This window comes from Abramis brama, assembly GCF_963993115.1.
Source record: "Abramis brama genome assembly, chromosome: 1".
NCBI lineage: Eukaryota > Metazoa > Chordata > Actinopteri > Cypriniformes > Leuciscidae > Abramis > Abramis brama.
Genome location: NC_139963.1, coordinates 78,051,576 through 78,074,899, shown reverse-complemented (window position 1 = coordinate 78,074,899; position 23,324 = coordinate 78,051,576). Strand labels below are relative to the sequence as shown.

Genomic DNA, 23,324 nt, shown 5'->3' with positions numbered 1-23,324 from the left:
TCTGACCCCTTCGTCCTATGTCTTAGGACCACATAAGCATCTGCTATCGAGGCGCCTGGAAAGCCGTGAACTTCCACATCCCATGCTTCCGTCTTTGGCAGCTGATTAAAGGGGTGGTATAATGAGTGTGTATGTGAAGTTTTAGCTCAAAATACCTCACAGATATTTTTATATAACATGTTAAAATTGTCACTTTTTGAGGGTGAGCAAAAACGCACCGTTTTTTGTCTGTCCCTTTAAATGCAAATGAGCTGCTGCTCCCGGCACAGGGGGCGGAGCTTCAACAGCGCATGTCATTTTACCTCACACACTCACACGGACATGCACTGAAAATTTCAAAAACTTTTAGCCTTTTATGTTCAAACCGAATTCAGACAATGATGGAGAGACTCAGAAGTGACAACATGTAGAAGCAACAGGACATTTCTGAATGATTAGTTGATGAATTTATGCAGCTTATGTGTAGTTATCTTCTAGTCATTGATTAGCATATTCTGTCTTGATAATCTATAAATCGTGTTCCGGGGGCGGGGTTTATGTAAATTTTAGGGTTGGTCATGTCACTAACCCGGGAGGAATGTTGTGCAGTCTCTACCAGACGTTTGTTGTAGTCCTTAAAAAGTGATTTCTTTAAAAGCAAATATCTCCCTTTGCTTTGAACTTTGAGCGTTGTAACTTTGCAGATGTTGTTTATGATCAAACAGCAACATTACACACTAACTAAAGTTAGAAAAGTGAAATCATAATCAACCACCCCTTTAAGGTTTGAGTCCCCAATAAAAAGAATGGGACTGACCGGAGACAGGGACCAATTCCCGACATTCTCTCCCCCCATGATTGATGTGAATGCTCCATTTTGAAGCTTCGTCACGATCTGCTTTATCCTTTTCTTTTTCCTTATCTTTTTCCTTATCTTTTTCCTTATCTTTTTCCCTCTCTTTTTCCACCCCCTGCGCTGACCCTACTGAGTCCTCGCCCTCAAAGAGCCAGTCCAGGGCCCCTTCCTCCATCTCAATCACCTGAGAGCTCCCCTCCTTTTCCTTGTTCCCTCGAGGTTGAAAGGGGGTCAGGGCCGGTAGGGTTAGGGGTGAGGGGTCACTGACGGTAGAGTTAGGGGTGAGGGGTCACTGACGGTAGGGTTAGGGGTGAGGTGTGGGTGGCCATTCACAAGGGTTCTGGCCTGAACCACTCAGAACCCTCAGAGGATGGTCCCTCAGAGACCATGCTGGATCCGCCTGGAGACACACTGAGTATGTGTGTGTGTGTTTGAGAGAATAAATTTACTAAAACCATACGTAAACAAAGAAAATAATTAAAATAGATAAACTGACCGTCAAGTCTTCCACAGCTCCTGGGAGCAGCATGTGTCCAGAAGCCAAGAGCGCCTCACAGTAATAACGGTGAAGGGTCTCGTCTGCATTAGACACTTCCCTGCCCAACTGCAGATCCTCTTGTGTTCTCTGAAGATCGTTAAACGCAACCTTCAAAATCCTCTGGCATTTTTGAATATCAGAAGATGAAGACGCAATAGACTGTCTGTTTGGATTAAACCAGAAACAACAGAGAGGAAACTTAAAACACAACCCTTAAGATTAAATGAGACAAGACAGGTGAATGTGGATAATAACAGTGTTATTACAAACTTTTATACTGAGATGATGAAGTCGCATTGCAAACAATGCTTGCAAAACTACACTGTACTTACGTTTCCGTATTCGCAGGGCTGTCGACATCATGTGTGCTGGTTAAACCAGCAGAGGAAGGGGGGTCAGATGTGGGGCTGGTTATGGACCAGAAAACCCAGGCGAAGAAGCTCCTCCAGCATCGCCACCTGACAGCCTCTGTCTGGAAGCAGCACACAGAGATAATGCTGATAATCCCACGCGCAGGCCCAGTCACAGGCCGCAGTCCTCGCTCTCAGTTCCTCAGCATCAGTCTGAGCCGGTGTGCCCTCTCTCGTGATGTCCTCCTGCGGCTCGAGGCACAGCAGACCGTGGACAACCATATTATCCATCAGATCTTCAAGGCAAAAAAACATTATACAATATACACTCAAACTGAATTTGATAGCATTATTAAACAGTTAAATCATTATTTATACAACATTAATAGACATTTAGATACAGTTTATACATGCTTTACTATTGATTTAGAAGCATATCTGTAATGGGTTTAATAATTGTATTTGCATATTTTAATTATGATCCATATATCATTTATAAATTAAGTATAGCATTATTTACAAACCGGAGTTGTCAGTGATTCATAAAATCACTTAGAAAGTGTAATTAAATGTAGTAAATGCAGATAGTTATAAAGCATTTATTTAAAAAAAAAAAAGTAATTTGGATCAATAAAAATGACGTACAATAATTAACAAATATGTTGTTCAAAAAACGTACATAAAATGCACATAAAATAATCATCATTTTGGTCCCTAACATACAATGCCAACAACACCTATATTGTTCAAAATACAGTATTAAATATCCAAAAGAAAAGAAAACAAGTAATTTGTGACATTACAACACACCTACAACATAAATGAACAAGTAGCCTAGCTTATTCAAAATACTGCAGTGCACGTCTACATTAAACACAAACAAATAATTTACAAATAATCCACACAAATCAACTTTGAACAGTTGATTGTTGATTCCTCCACTTTCAAACTTTAACTACTATCTCCCGACAGAGACCCGTTTTTTTTTTTTTTTCAAAATAAAAGTCCCGATTGCTGAATGCAACTTTGTTTAAATTAAAGGTAAAAAATGTAACTATTTATTTAGTTAAATTATATTTACTTACTAATTCTCCTTTTTAAAATTACCAAAAAAAGAAAGAAAAAAAAAAGAAAGAAAAACATTCAAACATTGCAGTTCGCTTAATTCACTTACCACGTTGAAACCCATGTGGCAAACCATTATGTGCATTTTACAAATTTTCCAAGTTTCGTTCAGATAAAACACACCGTTGCAGATATATGGACAGTTAAGCTTCGGCCAATCAGATGCCATATATGCTAATGAGGGTGGTTACTAATGAGGGTGAAAGTCGTTTTTACCTCCCTACCCTAACCCTAAAAATAAAAAAATTATATTTGTTTTTTTTGGCATTTTGTTAGCCTCTTTTTAAATAACCAGAGGATTTTGTTCCAAAAATGCGGTTTGAAAGAGATCATTCAGTGTAACCGTCATCAAAAGGCGCCCAGAAAGCCCATGTGCTGCAGAAAGGGGAGTTCACTGCTCTTAAATATCTGATAACTCCACCTAACCCATGGGGTGCTAAGTTACAAAAACACACGTCATTCAGTGAGATGCCCCAAAAAAACACTTGGATTGTTAGATTTTTGGAAAAATAAGCAGATGTTGTGAATAACTGTGATTAACAACAATTAACAAGACTAAATATCTTGCATCATTTTGCTTATCTAATAAATAGATCTTGATTTAAGAATGTTTAGAAATTTTGACTGGAAAAAAACAACAATGTTACTTAGTAATATACGTGTTTTTTTGCAGTGCAGTATCACTGTATACATAACAATTTTGGCATCCTATTTAAAGTAGCCTACAGATAAATAATTTGTTTTATTGATTACCAGAACTGAACACATGCACGGTGTGAGAGCAACAGGAAATATATTTATAGAGTGACTGTTAATAAAAACTGTTTTTAATTAGAACTTTCTTCTTAGTGTTTACTTCTTCATCTATACATTGGTACCAATTACCACAAAACTCACCAAATACACCATTACCGCCCATTTAAAAATGTTACATTTGAATGAAAACATCACTTAAATGATGATCTAAATTATATACAAGTTGTTTCTGATATTGATTTAGATGTAGAATCATTTGCTGGTTAGAGATTAAGATAAAATATTTACAGTTTAAGAAACAAATTGATTTTACCAGCAGAGGGCCATAGGAGCCATTCATCTCACTGGATGTGGCCAACTGCTCATGAATCACATTTTGTGATACATTTTGTGAATGTGTGTATATATTTATAAAACAGATTCAAAATAAATAGTATTAAAGAATAATATTCTATTAATTGTTTTAATATATTTTTGATTTGTTATGAAATGTATGTTTTACTACCACAAAAGTTTTACAGAAAACACCTAAAGGACAAGACCTGGAGTCAGATTGTAGTAGAACATTTATTTTATTGAAACAAAAAAAAAAAAAAAAAAACTTTAGTATATATTTTTTTTGTATAAAAAATTATTTAAATATAAAAATAAAGAACAAACACAATATGAATAAACAAAAATGAACTTCTTGAACTTTATACATTATAAAAAATAAACCCATTAATTTATGTTAATTGTCTGATGTCTCTTCAGCGGTCCTCTTGATGAGCTTTTTGACATAGTTTTTTAATTGTTCTTCCAGGTACTTCTGGGAGCTGGTCTTGATGGCTTCAGGAGCCCAGTCATCCTCACACACACCCCTGGAAACTCCTTCACACTGCACTCTGTGCATTACGCTGTAAGTCTCTCCGATCTGACAGACATATCAGGAGTTAGTTAGGGGTTCAAGCATGAAATGCTGAAGGTGGCTTAACAGCAACCAAAAGTACAAAATCTAGGTTGTCCTAGACTCAAGTGTCTTACACCACTGTGATCGCTGGCTCAAGGCGGACAAAATGGCTATCTCCAAATTCGATCAAATTTTCTGCTATGTCGAATTTTGTCCGAAACCTACTTTTGCGAACTAGTCCCTGTTTTTTTAGCATTCTAAACAAACATTCCAAATTTCATGGAGATCGGACTATAGGTGGCGCTATAACTGTCAAAAAGCTTTGAAAACCATATATTTCCTATGTTAAATGGCCTGTATTGGCTGTAAATGGTCTTTTCCATCTATGATGTCAGTGGTTAAAAGTTTGCTAAATAAAACTTAATAACTTTTGATGCTTTTGTGCTTAAAGGCCTTAACTGCTTAACCCCGATAAATGCTGCTTGCAGCTTTTTAATTGTTGTTATTATCATGTGACATGACTTCTATTGTGTTAAACAGTAAAGAGACTCGGTGCGTTCTCACCTTTTACTTTCAGCTGGTCCATCATGCAGTTGAAGGCCTCCTGTCTTTCACTCAGCCTCTCGCGGGCATCTGATTTTTCTGGAGGATCTTTTCCAGGTCTTCAGATCGGCTCTTCTTCTGCTCTGGAGTCCAATCCGGTGAAGGAGCTGATCTCTTCCTCTGGACTTCAGAGTGGGATGGTCCACTGGTTGCCTTTTCTTCAAGAATTGTCTTTATTTCCCCAATCTGCTGGTCTTGAGCTTCCACTCGTGATCTTAAGGCACTGAGGTCAGCCTTAACTGCAGCCATGTCACTGGGCATCTTGTTGTTCATCGACTCTTCAAGGTTTTTCTGTTTTTGTTGCAGATCTGAAATCTGAGCAACAGCAAATTTCTCAAAACAGTTTATTCTAGTTATGATCACCTCCTCGATAGAAAGGTCCAGGTCATTTTCTTCAGAGCTGCTCATCTTTCGTCTTGTCCTGATAAACACGGAACAGAAATTAGAAATATAATTGAAAATATCTTGTGGAAACGGTATGTGTAGATCATTAACAACATTTTGGGGACAAACATGCACTTCAGAGTGAGCTAGGGGAGACCCTGGCACAAACCATCAAAATAATAATCATAATAATAAAGTTTGTGATTACGGTTAGGCTAACGTGTTTGCAACTAGCGGTAGGAGAACAACAGAACTAAAGCGATATTGGTCTTTGAAAAAATCAATACAAATATCAACACAACCCCGTAGAGCGCATGTCTTTATCGACATGTTTTAATTTGTGCGTGAGTGTTTTTTGCAGCATACGGGTATTACAATGTAATAGGCCTACAAGTGCGGTCGATCTCAACAGACACGCGACAACAACAAAGTAAGTTACAGAGGATTGATTGTCTACACAGCAGTAAATATAACACATAACTACATAAAGACTAGCAGGATAAAGCACCTGCTGTCACTCGTCGACTGACTACTGTAGCTGCTCATGTCCCATCGAGTGCATGCTGTGAGATGGCTATTTCTTTCAATGCAGATCTAGACTACCCAAAATAAGTGATAGGCTATTTGTGCGTTTTATTTACCTTGATTGTGGACTGATGGGCTGTGTCACTCTGAATAGGGCAGATGAGGCGGCGGGATAAACCACATGACCCTGAATGATGACAGACCGTGGGTCAGGAAATGCTGAACTAGATGTCGTCGCTTATCAATACTGTGTGTGCTGATAGGCTCTGACCCTCAGCTCATTCTTCATCTGACACACGTATTGTTTGCGACATCTCACACAGAAGGCCAGATACAGTTAACAGTCGAGTGGGTCAGAACCCATACTGATTATTTCTTCACAAGACTTTTGAAAATTGTATGACGTAGCCTAGAATATTTGCTGCAAAACTATGTGAAAATCACCCTGACTGCTCATTCAGATAAGACAATATATTGATTTAAAAATTTTACGACGTGTTTTGTGTGAAAAAGCTCTATGCGGGAGCTCATTAATATGTAAGCTTTTCTCACCTGAGAAAGACAAAGAACCTCCCCTAACGGCCCTATTAGGAGCTATCAGGCCCTATCATTCTGAGCAACCTTGCACAATACTGTAAATGAGGAGATTTAAAAAAGAATGGCTTTTAAATTGTTTGGATTTATTTACAACACAACATAGTCCAAAGATACACAACAAATGCCAAAAAAGCACTTCAAAGACAGAGACCTTTGTGCCATTCCTAAAAACATTGTACATACCTTTCATTTCCAAGATTTTCACTTTACCATGTTCACGTACTGAGACTCATGTGAATGTTGAAGTCCTCAGTGGCATCTGGGCCCTGAAAAAAAAAGTGAACATACTGATATCAAGAGAAAGGCCTGCACGATTTTGGAAATAAATATTAGATTTTTCTGGTTAAAATTGCTTTTTAAAATTCCTTTTTAAAATTCACAGAATACACACACGTTTCACAACGGTTTGTTGTGTCTTGTAGGCATAAGGTATATGCACAGTGCGGATAAAATAATAATAACAAATAGCAGCCTATAAATCTTCCAAAAGATTTCAGTAACAACTAAGCTAGAGAAAAATATATTGATTATCATGTTACTTCAAATGTTTCCATCCATTATGATGATATGAAATGAGATAATAATAAAAACATGAAGCCGTTTGGTGTGTTTTGCTTTCATCCAAAATATGATACATTCAAACGCGATCACGCTCAAATATAAAACATTATGGTTACCATATACAGATCTATGTTTGAGCAGATATCCACAAACACAGTAAACACGGGTCTAAATATTATAATATTCCCCATATATCTAGCAACAGTTCAACTGCAACGTGACATTTATGCAACAATAACAAACTAGGCTATGTAAGAATTTCTTACCTTACGCTACATCTTTCTTGTCTTCATATCGCGTTCTTCTTCTGAGGTAGCCTAAATCCAATGTAAGCTCAGGCACGTCTTTCAAACTCGACGAAAAGTGAAGTGAAGTGTTTTGTTGTTGAGGTAATGAGCGAGTTCGCGCTCCATGTGGAGATTTGCATGTGAATATCTTTTGCGCGAGTAGGCGTGGCCAAATTAACTGTAATGAGCAAGTGTTTGAGAAGCTGGACATCTTGTTGGTTTTATACAAATTACTTAAACAGAATATTTGTTTTCGTTTTGAATCCGATTATTTAAAAGTACACACTTAAATGTTTATAAAGGTATATGGCTCATAAATGTGTGACAAGTATTCGCTGAGTTTTGTTTCAGTTTATAGACGTGCTCAAGAAAAAAAAGTTCACCGCGACGGAGAGGCAGAACGCACACCCTGTTTATTTTCTTTATTTTACAAAAGCACAATGTTTTGATTTGATTGTAAGTGGACACATACAAAAGGAGAAATATCACAGATTCTTTTTTTATATTTCTTTTTTCTGTATGACCATAAATGACGGAGTAATTTAAGTTTATAGTGCTACAATGTGGAGAAAATCCGGCAAAACGCGCCGGCGCGTTTGTCGACCTCAGAGGGTTAAATCTGCTCATCACCCATTTGGTTTGTATGAAGTACTTACAACGAAGTCTAACTGTCCTGATTCTTCAAATTTGGGTCCCTTGTATGAGACCACATCCAGAAAGTTGACCTCTGACCTGTCCATACTGTATTTGACTCTAATGGATTCCTGATGTGAATTCAGGTGGGCGATAAAGGTGAGGAATTCGTCCTCCGAATGGGTCCAGATGCCCCAGATGTCATCCAAGAACCCAAAGTGGATGAACGGTTTCAGGGCAGAAGCTGCAAGAGCCGTTTGCTCCCAGTCTGCCATGAAAACGTTCACATACGTTGGGGCGAACTTCTTTCCCATAGCTGTCCCCTTCACCTGTATAAACTGCTTTTAGGCCGGTGGGGGTGTCAATATTATTGTACAAGCTATCAATGTCAATGGTAAATAGAAATGGGTTAGAGTTAGGGTTAACTCCCCTCAGGGTTAGGGTTAGGTAGCGTTAGGTTTTTAAGGGATATTACAACAGCCCATCCCCCTCCTGGTTTCTCAAAAGGGTTCAGGGACTGAGGATATGCACTGGCCGACGCTTGTCTGACTACCTAGTCGGGCTAACTTCAGGACTATAATGGGAGATCTCTGCCTCCCCTGTGGGTATCCAATCACCAGGCTTTTGTGATTCTACCACTGGACCAAGTATGGACCCCATTACACTTGGACAAGGGTCCCACTTGATCCCATAGTTTTTATCCGACTCAGTTTATTAAGGAACCACTATGGGTCGCTACTGAGTCACTATGGGTAACTTAGAGCAGGAAAAATAGATAGATGCTACCTCAGAATCAAAAAAGATTCTATGTGCTAACCACAGAACTCCTTTTGGTTAGGGCAGAACAATAGTAATAGGTATAAGCCTAAATCTAGCTTGACAAGGCCAAACTACACGCTATCCACATGAATCCACTAGAGCAGGAAAAATAGATAGATGCTACCTCAGAATCGAAAAAGATTCTATATGCTAACCACAGAACTCCTTTTGGTTAGGGCAGAACAATAGTAATAGGTATAAGCCTAAATCTAGCTTGACAAGGCCAAACTACACGCTATCCACATGAATCCACTTACGGACAAGTAAAAAAGCCTCCCTTGGTACAACTCAAACTTCCTGCTCCCTCTAAACTCGTGTGAGAGGGAAATATTCAAGACACTCTCGTCAGTGATGTACCTCAGGCTCCTTGGGTGTTTCGGCTCTTTAAACACCAGACACCCTCCTCTGAGGCGGCCTATCCTGGATGATCAGCCCAGGACGAGTGTCTCATAGCCAATTTCTAATCGAACTAGACCAGATCCTCAAAACCACTGTGATTGGGTTCTGGTTATAAGATCCCCTCTTTTTCCCGGGGATCCAAACTAATCATCCTTTCTTCTGAAACCAACTGCTGGCCCTGCTGTTCTCCGAATTGGAACTACCAGGTAAAAACATGGGTAACTTCTTCTGAAATTAACTGCTGTCTTTTTTGCAAATTACAGGACAACTGCTCCAAATTGGAACTACCCGGTAAGAACATGGAACTGCTACCTGTACTGATCTCCAAATTGGAACTACCAGGTAAGAACATGGGTAACTTCTTCTGAAATTAACTGCTGTCTTTTTTGCAAATTACAGGACCACTGCTCCAAATTGGAACTCCCAGGTAAGAACACGGGTAACTTCTTCTGAAATTAACTGCTGTCTTTTTTGCAAATTACAGGACCACTGCTCCAAATTGGAACTACCAGGTAAGAACATGGGTAACTTCTTCTGAAATTAACTGCTGTCTTTTTTGCAAATTACAGGACCACTGCTCCAAATTGGAACTACCAGGTAAGAACATGGGTAACTTCTTCTGAAATTAACTGCTATCTTTTTTGCAACTTACAGGACCACTGCTCCAAATTGGAACTACCAGGTAAGAACATGGAACTGCTACCTGTACCGATCTCCAAATTGGAACTCCCAGGTGAAAACATGAATAGTTTCTCCTGAAACTAACTGCTTCCTTCTGCAATTGCAGGACAAAATAATTTCTCCTGAGATTAACTGCTCTCTTTTACAATACAGGACTACTGCACCCTGTACTGATCTCCAAATTGGAACTACCAGGTAAAAACAAGAATAGTTTCTCCCGAATCTTAACCTGGTTAAAAAGGACTCACAATGGGGCGGACCTCGAAACTGGCGGATGCGGGGCATCAACCTTCTACCAGTTTCTTGCCCTAAGAGCCAGGACGAACCAAACCGACATCATCCCATTACAGGACAACCGCTGGTAGCCCTGACTCCTGAATTGGAGTACCAGGTAAGATAATTCACCCCCAAGCTGACTGCTAGCCTCCAAACTACCAAGTATACACATGCTTCACGTCGCAAATAACTTCCCAGTCTCTCAACCTGGTCAAAAGAAAGCTCACAATGAAGCGGGGTCGAAACTGGCGGATGAGGAGCATCAAGCTTCTACCAGTCTTTTGCCCTAAGAGTCAAGACAAACCAAACCGACATCATCCCATTACAGGACAACCGCTGGCCGTGTTGACTCCTGAATTGGAGCTCCAGGTAGGAAAATTCCCCCCTCTATCATAACCGAAAACGATGCCACAATCAGTGTGTAAGCATGTTGTTGCAGGATGTGCTGTTGCATGGAAGGCGCTAACCACCCATAGAAAATTGGGCACCATTTAAGACCTGTTCGCCCCAGGTCACCGTCCCTGCAGTGCTGTCCAAGTGGACCCAGGGGGGCTGGATACTTACCGCCCTCCCAAGCAACCCTTCGTTAACACCGCAAGGTATCCAGGTTACTCGAAAAAAGCCTGCGAGGAATGGTCTACTTCTGGGGCCCTTTGTCAGTCTTGCTGACTTAACTCAAGAAATCCTGCCCGAGAAGTCCCCAAATAGCAATGAATTGCCACCAGGTTCCTCTCAACGGCAAGATCCCATACACCTCACATCAAGGTTCAAAGATTGGCGGATGCACATTTCTGCACACCAAGCTTCTACCAACCTCTTCCCCGGAGAGAGAGTGTGTGTGAAGGGAGAGTCAGCTGAACAGATCAAAATCCTTACCAACAGGACGAATCCGTCAATCGCTGATACCACCAGATGGCGCGTCTCTGATATCTACCTTTCTGATATGGTTACCTCGACCGTGGTAACTTCCAAAAATTATAATTATTCCCAGTTCTTGCTCAAAAACCGATTTACTTTGACCATCCCCACCAGAAATGAAGTTAAACGGTCCCTTTAATAAGCACTCGCTCCAGGAAAGAACCACTTCTCTCCTCCTGAATTTTTAGCGAAACACGATTTTTTAAAAAAAAACGTTTTTCAGAAAAAACGTTTCTTTTCAAAAAAAACCTAAACCCATGCAATAGGTTTAACTTGTGCCGCTGCTTTCTTAAAGGATAGGCGCAGGCCCAATTCCAACTTGATAGAGCAAGGCCAAATACAATCAGGGTGGTTTTAGAGAAGGATAGATGTAGGCCCAAATCCAAATTGATAGAACAAGGCCAAATCCAATCAGGTGTATTATCCATAGGGTTGAGATGGGTAGGTTTAGAGAAGGATAGATTTAGGCCCAGATCCAAATTGATAGAGTAAGGCCAAACACCATCAGGTGTATTATCCATAGGGTTGAGATGGGTAGAGAAAGGATGGATTTAGGCCCGGATCCAAATTGATAGAGTAAGGCCAAACACCATCAGGTGTATTATCCATAGAGTTGAGATGGGTAGGTTTTTAGAGAAAGGATAAATGTAGGCCCAGATCCCCATTGATAGAGCAAGGCCAGACACAATCAGGTTATTATCCATTGGGATGGGTAGATTTTAGGGAAAGAATAGTTGCCAGCCTAGATCCCCCTAGATAGGTTTTAGGGAAAGGATAGGTGTAAGCCCAGATCCCTCTGGGTAGGTGTTAGGGAAAGGATAGGTGTAAGCCCAGATCCCTCTGGGTAGGTGTTAGGGAAAGGATGGGTGTAAGCCCAGATCCCTCTGGGTAGGTTTTAGGGAAAGGATAGGTGTAAGCCCAGATCCCTCTGGGTAGGTGTTAGGGAAAGGATAGGTGTAAGCCCAGATCCCTCTGGGTAGGTGTTAGGGAAAGGATGGGTGTAAGCCCAGATCCCTCTGGGTAGGTTTTAGGGAAAGGATAGGTGTAAGCCCAGATCCCTCTGGGTAGGTGTTAGGGAAAGGATGGGTGTAAGCCCAGATCCCTCTGGGTAGGTGTTAGGGAAAGGATGGGTGTAAGCCCAGATCCCTCTGGGTAGGTTTTAGGGAAAGGATAGGTGTAAGCCCAGATCCCTCTGGGTAGGTGTTAGGGAAAGGATAGGTGTAAGCCCAGATCTCTCTGGGTAGGTTTTAGGGAAAGGTGCAGGCCTAGCTCCGTTTAATTAATAGAAGCACACTATCCTGAGTTTTTCTCTTAAAAAAGGCTCAGATTGGGAAGCGATTCCTGGAATCATATTTTCCAAAATCATTCCCCCATCATCATGTCTTGCCCTTATTTTTAAAAAAACCAGTAAGAATCTGCTAAGAAATTTGTTTCCCGTCTAAGATCCAATCCTCCCAGTTGTATCCAATCTCAAGAAACCAGATAAAAAATGAAAGATGAAAGATGAAAAACGAAAAATGAACCAGAAGATGCTGAACCTGTTTAGGAACAACACCTCCTTAAGGGCCGGCTTAGGCCCGTATTCATCTCAAATGACGATGACGATGACGATGACCATAGATGAAATGAATAAATGAAAGAAAATGAACCAGAAGATGCTGCGCCTGCTTAGGAACAACAGCATCTCCCTAAGGGCCTGCTTAGACCCGTATTCATCCTCCTCACCCGGCCCCCACCCCGACCCAGTGAGTCGGAGAGGCGCCGGAGAGGGTGTTTCTTATAGTTTCTTCCATCCGTCGAGACGATAATGACGATAATGACGATAATGACGATGACGCTGATGAAGATGACAAAAAATGATGATGATGAAGAAGAAAATGAACCAGAAGATGCTGAACCCAGTCGGGAACAACACCTCCTTAAGGGCCGGCTTAGGCCCGTATTCATCTCAACGATGATAATGACGATGACGATGACGATGACCATAGATGAAATAAATAAATGAAAGAAAATGAACCAGAAGATGCTGCGCCTGCTTAGGAACAACAGCATCTCCCTAAGGGCCTGCTTAGACCCGTATTCATCCTCCTCACCCGGCCCCCACCCCGACCCGGTGAGTCGGAGAGGCGCCGGAGAGGGTGTTTCTTATAGTTTCTTCCATCCGACGAGACGATAATGACGATAATGACGATGACGCTGATGAAGATGACAAAAAATGATAATGATGATGAAGAAGAAGAAAATGAACCAGAAGATGCTGAACCCGCTCAGGAACAATACCTCCTTAAGGGCCGGCTTAGGCCCGTATTCATCTCAACGATGATAATGACGATGACGATGACGATGACCATAGATGAAATGAATAAACCGACGATCTTTGCCCTTTCTTGAACTTCTGATTCCATCTTTGATTCTCCAAATTAGGTTACTGATATCTCTCTTCTCTCATTAAGGCCATTCGGACTCCAAGTTTTCAATTTCTCGATCCAAATGTATTCCTTAGAGAGCCTATGCCTCAAGGTCCACTTTGGGTTATGCTCCAAACCCCTTATTCTTAATTTCTGTAGTCCATGTCCTCTAAAATGTTCAATCAGTACCCTCCTACTGTCACTGAAAACTCCCTTCCGAATCACATACCTGTGTTGATACAGACGAGTCCTAATGGAATTCTTTGTCTGACCGACATATTGTTTACCACACCGGCCACACTGAATCACATAAATACAGTTCTTTGTCTTCAACGGAATTTTAGGGAGAAAAAACGCCCTCGCTTGACCCCAAGCCTTAATAACCCGAGACTTCTTTATTGCTGGCGGGTTCTTTCCCTTAGGTTTAGGAAGTCGGCTATGAACCAACAGGTCTCGTAAATTTGTATTCCTCTTGTAGGCAGCAAGAAGAGCAATATCCTGACCTTCTGGGATGTGTGCCAAGGTCTCTTCGAAATTATTCCTAATCTCTTTGTTAAGCCTCCCCGCCTCTGGTGTATACGGAAAAATGGCCGGAACTAAAACCTTACCTATTCCTGCTTTGGGCCTGGGCTCTGTGCTGGCCTGCAACCGACGATGTTCCTTATAAATCCCTCTAAGCCGTGATCTAGAGTAACCTCTTGCCCGGAGCGCACAAAACAACGTGCGTTTGGCCTCCTGAAAGTCTTCTTCTCTTGAACAAATCCTCCTAAATCTGAGGAGCTGAGATAAAACTATACCTCTAAAGGTGTGTCTCGGATGATAACTCTGATGATGCAACAGGGCATGGGTATCTGTCTCTTTAAAGAACATCTTAAACTCCAACCGACCCGTGGAAAGAAAATCCGGCCCCTTATATACCAGTGTATCCAGGAACTCAATCGCTTGTTCCCTAACCACTGCTTGTACTTTAATCGAGTCATGATGCGCATTTAATACTCCCAGGAAAGTTTCAAAGTCTTGTTGGCCATGACTCCACACCCCCCAGACATCATCCAAAAAACGCAAATATGATAAGGGGTTTTTTTCACACTTGGGAAAGACCGTTTCTTCCCATTGGGCCATGTATATATTTGCATATGCTGGTGCAAATCTCTTCCCCATGGCTGTCCCCTTAATCTGTAGATAAAATTCCCCCTCAAACTCGAAATCATTACAGGTCAAACTCAATTCCAGGAGTTCCAGGATCGCTTCATCCGGTCTGGAGACATCCGGGTAGCGAGCAAAACAATCCTGCACCGCCTTCAGCCCCAGAGGAGTCTCAATATTAGTGTAAAGACTCTCTACGTCCAATGAAAACAGAATTGTCCCCGATGGCACTGTCAGACCCTTCACCTTATCCAAAAAATCATAAGTATCCCTAATATAACTAGAATGCCTAGTAGACAAGGGATTCAGATAAAAATCAATGAATTCCGCAATCCTATGACTCTCACTCCCACAATCCGATACTATCGGACGACCCGGAGGCATATAGGGATTCAACCATTTCTCTTTAGGTTTATGTACCTTAGGCAATAAATAAAACCTTCTAGGTCTGGGCGTAACTTCTCCCAATAGATACCTTGCCTGCCGTCTGCAAATAAAACCTGTCCTTTCCAAAGAATCCACCACCGCCTCAATGCGAGGCACCGATTCCATAAAAATGGGCGCCGTTAGCTTACGGTAAAAAGATCCATCAGTCAGCTGTCTCCGTGCCTCTTGCACATAATGCTCCCTATCCATAATGACTACTGTACTTCCCTTGTCTGCTGGTTTAACAACTATATCGCGTCTAGAGGTTAATTCCTTCAGAGCTTTAACCTCCTCCTGGGGCAAATTCTGTCTCGGAGTCCTTGCCCCCGATAGGACCCGCTGGACCCCCTCCACATTCCTGTCAAAGAAATCCCATACTTCCCCTGGTAATTGCTGGGGCCTAGGCACCCAGCCAGATTTCTCCGAAAAGGGCACAATCTGAACATCCGTCTCTTCCCTAGGGCCAAAAAATACCGCTCTCTGTACCTTGGCATGAAACTGACCCAGGTCCGCCAGAAGAGAACCCTTATCAACCTTTTTCATTAAATGGGAAGGGATAAAAGATAAACCCCTGTCCAATAAACTAGTTTGCGCTAGTGTTAACTGAAAACTCTGAGACAGATTAATAACCGAATGCTTTATTTTATTATTTAAATTATCGTACACGGGGCCCTGGCGGAATGGCCCCCTCATAACTTTAAATGCACCTGCCAGTGTTTCAGGATTTCCTTGGCTGTTGCAGGCGTCCAGTGCACCTTGTCTGGCCCTACTTTGAATTTCCCTACCGGGAGAAGGGGAATCATCCCAACTCTGCAATCTTTTTATTGAGAGCATCAAGCAGGATTTTCTGCTGTCTCGGCAGGGCTTGATCAAAATTGATCAATGGGACATATATTTCCGCCTCCGGAAACAATCCCTTGGCTTTTCCCACTACCTTTTCGAGCATCTTCCCTAAGACCGTAATGCTTCCCGCACTCCTATCGTTCAGGCCAAATGAAAGGATCACATGCTCTAACATTTCCGACCCTTTTGTTCCACATCTTAGGATCGCATAGGCGTCTGCTATTGAGGCCCCTGAAAAACCATGAATCTCCAGGTCCCAGGCCCTTGTCTTTGGCAGGCGATTCACATTCGAGTCCCCCACAATAAGAATGGGACTCACCGGAGACAGGGACCACTCCCTCATATTTTGTCTCTCATGTTTGAAATGTAGGCTCCACCTTGAAGCCTCCTCACAATCCCCCTTAGCCTTCTCCTGTTCCTTCCTTTCCTTTTCCTTCTCCCTTTCTCTTTCTCCTTCATTTTCCTTTTCTTTTTCCTCCCGTGCTGCCCCTGAATCCTCCAACAGCCAGTCCAAGGCCCCCTCTACCTCAATAACCTGAGGACTCCCCTCCTTTCTTTCCTCCTCCCGAGGTATCTGATAAGGGGTGAGGGCCGGTAACATCACCACAGCTTTACTTGTGCTGGGGCCCCAACTTTTCTTGGCCTTTGGAATTCTCTGTTCCTTCCCTTTAACTACAGGTACTCCTGCGGGTACTATTGGAATTCCCGGTCCCTCAGAATGATCCACTTCCATAGGGACCTCCTCACTTTGTTCCCCCTGTTCCCGCTCCTGCTCCAACACTAATCCCAGTCCCAGCTCCGGCTCCGGTTCTGGTTCTTGTTCTGGTTCTGGTTCTGGCCCTGGCTCCTGCGCGAATTGAGGGATTTCTTCCACCTCTGGGCCCACTTCCCCCTCTTCTTCCCCTTCTTTTTCCTTTTCCTCTGACTTTCTTCCCTCCAGTAATGCTTTTACCACCCTCCCAGCCTGCCTAATTGTCTGCTCTTTTATTCTCCGGTACCTCCTCCGGGTCCATCTGATGGCCACCTGCCATGCCATCTTCCAGTCGACCCCTGGGCCCGGCATTATTTGCTCCCTCGACCTTCTTAGGGCCCCTTGATAGTGCTCCTCCATAATAGCTAAACCTGTTTTTAGCCAGTCATTCGTATTATCTTGTAGCCTGCACTCAGTTCTGGCTGTCAAGAAGGCGGGCTGCACTTTTTTGGCTTGCACCGCCAACCTTGTCAGCCTGCCTGCTGAGCCCTCCCGGCCATCCTCCACCTCTGCCGCATTATGGAACACTTTGAGGAAAACATGGAGGGCCCGAACCAGATCCCTGAATTCAGGATCCCCTGCCGGTCCTTCCTGTGCAGTCCCCCTCCTTCTTATTCCTCCTCCGGCTCCACGTTCTCCTTCTACATTCCTCCTCCTCCTCCTGTCGCCCTCCGACTCGCCCCGTCTTCTTTCCCCGTACACTCGTCCTCTTCCGCTCCTCTCTCTTCTTACATCTCTCCGTCCACTTTCCCCTTGTCTTCTTCCGCCCCTCTCCCTTCTTTCTTCAAACCTTCTTTCCACCTCTCCTCTTCTTCCGCTCCTCCTTACATCTTCTCTTCTTCTGCTGTCTTCCCAATGACTTCCCTCTCTCCTCTCCCTCCTTTGGCGTCCTCCACTCCTATGTTCTCCACTCCTCTCCCTCCTTTGGCGTTCTCTACTCCTACGTTCTCCATCTCCACTCCTTCTACGTTCTCCACCTCCACTCCTTCCACGTTCTTCACTCCTTCCCCTCCTTCTACGTTCTCCACCTCCACTCCTTCCACGTTCTTCACTCCTTCCCCTCCTTCTACGTTCTCCACCTCCACTCCTTCCACGTTCTTCACTCCTTCCACTCCTTATACGTTCTCCACCACGTTGTCTTCTCCACCTCCAACCCCCTCTTTCTCCTCTTCTTGCTCTCTCCATTGCTTTGAACTATTTCTTCCTAGGAACATAAAATCTGCATTATTACACACCCTGTTCTTCATACTGGATCAAAAAACCCGAGTCCCATATCCACCAAGTGAATACGCCCCGGTTAGTCATGTCCGATGGCTCTGGCTAGGTTAGGTTTTTAAGGGATATTACAACAGCCCATCCCCCTCCTGGTTTCTCAAAAGGGTTCAGGGACTGAGGATATGCACTGGCCGACGCTTGTCTGACTACCTAGTCGGGCTAACTTCAGGACTATAATGGGAGATCTCTGCCTCCCCTGTGGGTATCCAATCACCAGGCTTTTGTGATTCTACCACTGGACCAAGTATGGACCCCATTACACTTGGACAAGGGTCCCACTTGATCCCATAGTTTTTATCCGACTCAGTTTATTAAGGAACCACTATGGGTCGCTACTGAGTCACTATGGGTAACTTAGAGCAGGAAAAATAGATAGATGCTACCTCAGAATCAAAAAAGATTCTATATGCTAACCACAGAACTCCTTTTGGTTAGGGCAGAACAATAGTAATAGGTATAAGCCTAAATCTAGCTTGACAAGGCCAAACTACACGCTATCCACATGAATCCACTAGAGCAGGAAAAATAGATAGATGTTACCTCAGAATCGAAAAAGATTGTATATGCTAACCACAGAACTCCTTTTGGTTAGGGCAGAATAAGCCTAAATCTAACTTGGCAAGGCCAAACTGAACTCAATCCACATGAATCCACTTACGGTCAAGTTAAAAAGCCTCCCTTGGTACAACTCAAACTTCCTGCTCCCTCTAAAATCGTGTGAGAGGGAAATATATTCAAGACACTCTCGTCAGTGATGTACCTCAGGCTCCTTGGGTGTTTCGGCTCTTTAAACACCAGACACCCTCCTCTGAGGCGGCCTATCCTGGATGATCAGTCCAGGACGAGTGTCTCATAGCCAATTTCTAATCGAACTGGACCAGATCCTCAAAGACACTGTGGTTGGGTTCCGGTTTACAGGTTTTTAACGAAATTGAAACTAACCACTCTTTCCTTTTCTATTACAGGACGACCGCTGACAGTGCCTACCATCAAAAGATCGAACCTCCCAGGTAAGAACATGGATTATTTCTCCTGAAACTCACTGCTCTTTTTTTCTTTTCCATTACAGGACCACAACTGCTAGCCATGCCGATCTCCGAATCAGAACTGCCAGGTAAGAACATGGATTATTTCTCCTGAAACTCACTGCTCTTTTTTTCTTTTCCATTACAGGACCACAACTGCTAGCCATGCTGATCTCCGAATCAGAACTGCCAGGTAAGAACACGCCCTCCCAAGTTACTCGAAAAAAGCCTGCGAGGAATGGTCTACTTCTGGGGCCCTTTGTCAGCCTGGCTGACTTAACTCAGAAAAATCCTGCCCGACAAGTCCCCAAATAGCAACGAGTTGCCACCAGGTTCCTCCCACCGGCAGGATCCCATGCACCCTACATCAAGGTTCAAAGGTTGGCGGATGCACATTTCTGCACACCAAGCTTCTACCAACCCCGAGAGATTGAAAGAAAAGACAGCTAAACAGATCAAATCTTTACCAATAGGATAAATCGTCAATCGCTGTTGCCACCAGATGGCGTATCTCTGACACCTATCTTTCTGATATGGTTACCTCAACCATGGTAACTTCCAAAAAATGTAAAAATATATATTATTCCAGTTCCTGCTCAAAACTGATTTGCTTTGACCATCCCTATCCGAAATGAGAATAAACGGTCCCTTTTAATAAACACTCGCTTCAGGAAAGAACCACTTCTCCCCTCCTCAGTCTAGCGAAACACAATTTTTTCAAAAAACGTTTTTTTTTAAAAAAAACTCCCGATTTTTAAAAAAAAAAACTCATTGCCCATAAATTTAGGGCGGGAATCGATACTTGGGAAAAAAACCCTTTTTTCCTTTCCAAGTTAGCGAAAAACGGTTTTCAAAAAACGTTTTTTTTTCAAAAAAAAACCAAAACACCAAAAAAAACCTTTTGATTTTTTTACCAAAATTCACTGCCCATAAACTTAGGGCGGAAATTGGTACAGACCTAAATTTAAATTGGTAAAACACTGCCAAATCCAAGCATTAACACAATCAGGTGTATTCTCCATCGAATTGGGATGGGTATATTTAAGGGAAGAATAAATGTAGGCCCAGATCCAGGTTGATAGAGCAATGCCAAACACAATCAGGTGTATTATCCATAGGGCTGGGATGAGTAGGTTTAGGGAAAGGATAGGTGTAGGCCTAGATCCTCCTGGGTAGGTTTAGGGATAGGATAGGTGTAGGCCTAGATCCTCCTAGGTAGGTTTAGGGAAAGGATAGGTGTAGGCCTAGATCCCCCTGGGTAGGTTTAGGGAAAGGATAGGTGTAGGCCTAGATCACAATAGGTAGGTTTAGGGAAAGGAAAGGTAATTCAAATTGGTAAAAGGGCAGATGCAGGCCTAAATTCAATTTGGTAAAGTAATTCCAACCAGGTGTATTATCCCAAGAAATAAATATGGACGGGCTCAGAACAGAACTTTTTATAAAAGGGCTCAGATTGAGAAGCGATTCATGGAACCATATTTTCCAAAATCATTCCTCCATCATCATATTCTGCCCTTATTTAAAAACATTACTCCAAGAAAAATCTCCCCCGAGTGCAAGAGCTGACTTGTTTGCTGTCGAGAATCCAAACTTCCAATCTTCCTTGAATTGTTCCAAGATCCAATCTTCAAAATCCAATCCGATCTGATTTTAAGCAAAAGATGAACCAGAAGATGCTGCTCCTGCTTAGGAACAACACCTCCCTAAGGGCCGGCTTAGGCCCGTATTCATCCTCCTCGTCCGGCCCCCACCCCGACCCAAAGAGCCGGAGAGGGACCCACCCCGACCCAGTGAGCCGGAGAGGGGCCGGAGAGGGTGTTTTTCATGGCTTCTTCAATCCCCACGGTCTCCGTACATCCTTGAACTTCAGTTCTCATCCCAAACTCAATTCTCCAGATTATATTACTGATACCTCTCTCCTCTCATTCAAACCATTTGGGGTCCAAGTTCCTAATTTCCCGATCCAAATGTACTCCTTGTACAATCTGTGTCTTAAAGTCCACTTTGGGTTATGCTCCAATCCTCTTATCCTCAACTTCTGCAATCCATGTTGTTTAAAATGCTCAATCAGTACTCTTCTGCTGGCACTCAATACCCCCTTTCGGATCACATATCTATGCTGATATAGACGGGTCCTAATAGAATTCTTCGTCTGACCAACATACTGCTTGCCACACCGGCTACATTGAATCGCATAAATACAGTTCTTCGTTTTCAAAGAAATTCTGGGGAGAAAAAAACGCCCTCGACTGTCCCCGGGCTTTAATAATCCGAGGTCTATTTATTGCTGGTGGTTTCCTTCCTTTTTGCCTAGGAAGCCGGCTATGGACCAGCAAATCTCGCAAGTTTGTATTCCTCTTGTAGGCCGCAAGGAGAGCAATATCCTGACCTTCTGGGATGCCTACCAATGTCTCCTTGAAATTATCCCTGATCTCTTTATTAAGTCTTACCGCCTCTGGAGTATACGGAAAGATGGCCGGAACCAGAACCTTCCCCACTCCAGAGGGCCTGGGCTCCGGGTTCGCCTGCAACCGACAATGTTCTTTATAAATCCCTCTAAGCCGCGACCTAAAGTAACCTCTTCCCCGTAACGCGCAAAACAATGTACGTTTTGCTTCCTGGAAGTCCTCTTCTCTTGAACAAATCCTCCTAAATCTGAGGAGCTGAGATAACACTATACCTCTAAATGTATGTCTCGGATGATAACTCTCATGGTGCAACAGGGCATGGGTATCTGTCTCTTTAAAGAACATCTTAAAATCCAATCGACCCGTGGAAGGAAAATCCGGTCCCTTATATACCGCTGTATCCAAGAACTCAATAGCCTGTTCCTTAACCACTGCTTGTACCTTAATCGAAGCATGATGCGCATTTAATACTCCCAAAAAGGTTTCAAAGTCCTGTTGACTATGACTCCACACCCCCCAGACATCATCCAAAAACCGCAAATATGATAAGGGAGTCTTTTCACACTTGGGAAAGACCGTCTCTTCCCATTGGGCCATATAAATATTTGCATATGCTGGTGCAAACCTCTTCCCCATGGCTGTCCCCTTAATCTGTAGGTAAAATTCCCCCTCGAAGTCAAAATCATTACAGGTCAAACTCAACTCCAGGAGTTCTAGGATTGCTTCATCTGGTCTGGCGGCATCAGGGTACCGAGAAAAACAGTCCCGCACTGCCTTCAGCCCCAAAGGGGTCTCTATGTTAGTGTAAAGACTCTCTACATCAAGTGAAAACAAAAATGCCCCTGGTGGTACTCTCAGATTCCTCACCTTATCCAAAAAGTCATAAGTGTCCCTAATATAACTAGAATGTCTAGTTGATAAGGGATTCAAGTAAAAGTCAATTAATTCCGCAATCCTGTGACTCTCACTTCCACAATCCGAAACTATCGGACGACCTGGGGGCATACAGGGATTAAGCCATTTCTCCTTAGGTTTGTGCACCTTTGGCAATAAATAAAACCGTCTAGGTCTAGGTGTAACTTCCCCCAGTAGGTAATTTGCCTGCCGTTTGCAAATAAAACCCGTCCTCTCCAAAGAATCCACCACCCTCTCAATGCGAGGCACTGATTCCATAAAAATAGGAGCCATTAACTTACGATAAAAGGATCCGTCAGTCAACTGTCTCTGTGCTTCTTGCACATAATGCTCCCTATCCATAATGACCACTGTACTTCCCTTATCTGCTGGTTTAATAACTATGTCCCGCCTAGAGATCAACTCCTCCAGAGCTTTAACCTCTTCTCGGGATAAATTCTGTCTTGGAGTCCGTGCTCCCGATAAAGCTTTCTGGACCCCCTCCACATTTCTATCAAAAAAATCCCATACTTCCCGCGGTAATTGCTGGGGCCTGGGCACCCAGCCCGATCTCTCACAAAAAGGTAGAATCTGAACATCCGTCTCCTCCCTAGGGCCAAAAAATACCGCTCTCTGTACCTTGGCATGAAACTGACCCAGGTCCGCCAGAAGAGACCCCCTATCAACCTTTTTCATTAAATGAGAAGGAATAAAGGATAAACCCCTGTCCAATAGACTCACTTGTGCTGGTGTCAAACGAAAACACTGAGACAAATTGATCACTGAATGCTTTTTTATTTCTTTATAGTGTACGAGGCCCTGGCGGAATGGCCCCTTTATTCTTTTAAATGTCTCTGCCAGTACCTAAGGATTCCTCTGGCGGTTGCGGACGTCCAGTGCACCTTGTCCGATTCCACCTTGAATTGCCCTTCTGGCAGAAGGGGAATGCTACATCCCAAATCTGCTATCTTT

At 43.0% G+C, this 23,324-nt stretch overlaps 1 long non-coding RNA gene across 1 annotated transcript; it reads right to left on the bottom strand.

The window, feature by feature from the left end:
- Positions 1-1,177: 1,177 nt before the first annotated feature.
- On the bottom strand, positions 1,178-2,085 carry LOC311088120. Its single transcript, XR_014607450.1, has 3 exons — positions 1,706-2,085; positions 1,332-1,536; positions 1,178-1,246 (listed from the first exon to the last, which is right to left on the bottom strand). It is a non-coding gene; the product is annotated as an uncharacterized lncRNA (long non-coding RNA).
- Between the last annotated feature and the right edge of the window lie 21,239 nt (positions 2,086-23,324).